The sequence below is a fragment of the Chrysochloris asiatica genome, unplaced genomic scaffold, assembly GCF_000296735.1.
Source record: "Chrysochloris asiatica unplaced genomic scaffold, ChrAsi1.0 scaffold00041, whole genome shotgun sequence".
Lineage (NCBI taxonomy): Eukaryota > Metazoa > Chordata > Mammalia > Afrosoricida > Chrysochloridae > Chrysochloris > Chrysochloris asiatica.
Window position 1 is genome coordinate 16,518,329 of NW_006408559.1, and position 1,159 is coordinate 16,519,487.

Below are 1,159 nucleotides of genomic sequence, written 5' to 3' on the forward strand. Positions count from 1 at the left end.
TGTACCATTTGGTTGGTTGATGATGCATGGAGGGGATTGTAACCATGGCAATATAACAATATTGGATAGGATGAATGTAAAGCTAATGTTCCCCCATGTAAACTATCACATAATTCACAATAAAACATTTTTAAAAACCAAGAGTTTGCAAGAGATGAGATGGTGAGACTTGCTCTTTCATACCTTGGACATATTGTCAGGATGAACCAGTCCCTGGAGAAGGACAGCTTGGAAAAGTCCAGGGTCAGTGACAAAGAAGACCCAACTCCCCCCTCAACAAGATGGATTGACACAGTGGCCGCAGCAATGGACTCAAACATAATGACAGCTGTGAGGATGAGTAGAACAGGGCAGCGGTGTGGTGTTTCATTCTGGTGTTCATAGGGTCGATCTGAGTTTGAACCTGCTCAGTACACCTAACAACAGCAACACCAATTGTAAATTGTAGTATAGCCATACAATGGGATATTTGGTAGAAATAAAGATGAGCAATCTGCAGCTATATACATCAACAGACATACACTTCACAAACATGATTCTGCACTAAAGAAGGAAGCAAAAAAAGAATATGCACAATGCAACCTCACTACATTTATACAGAGTTCAAAACCAGTTAAACCTAAACTCTTGTTCAAGGTTAGACACAGGTGGTACAACTGGAACTAATCAAAATAAAATAAAAAGGTTAGGTCGGTGCTCCCTCTGGAGGTAGGAAAGGAACTAGTCTGAGGAACGACCACAGGACCATCAATATTTGGCAATTCTCTTTTATTCTTTTTCTTTTATTGTTGCTCACCTGGCATTGGCCTAATGGTTGACTTTTCATGAGCTATTTATCTTCTACATACACTCCCTATACTTTTCATGGGCCTGGCATATTTCATAACTAAAAGAATATTATTGGTGTCCTAGAGTGATACACCCCGAGTCCTGATGTGGCACTGTGGGATCAGCACTGGACTGATAATCACAAGTCGGTGGTTTCAACCCACCAGTCACTCCTCAGACACCCTCTACAGGGTCGCTATGAGTTAGGACTGAGTCGACAGCATTTACCCAAACAAACAAGAAGCAGAATAAAACACAAGGTCCTGGTGTGGTGCTGTAGGATAAGCATGAACTGCTAGCCACAAGGTTGGTGGTTCAAACTCACCAGCTG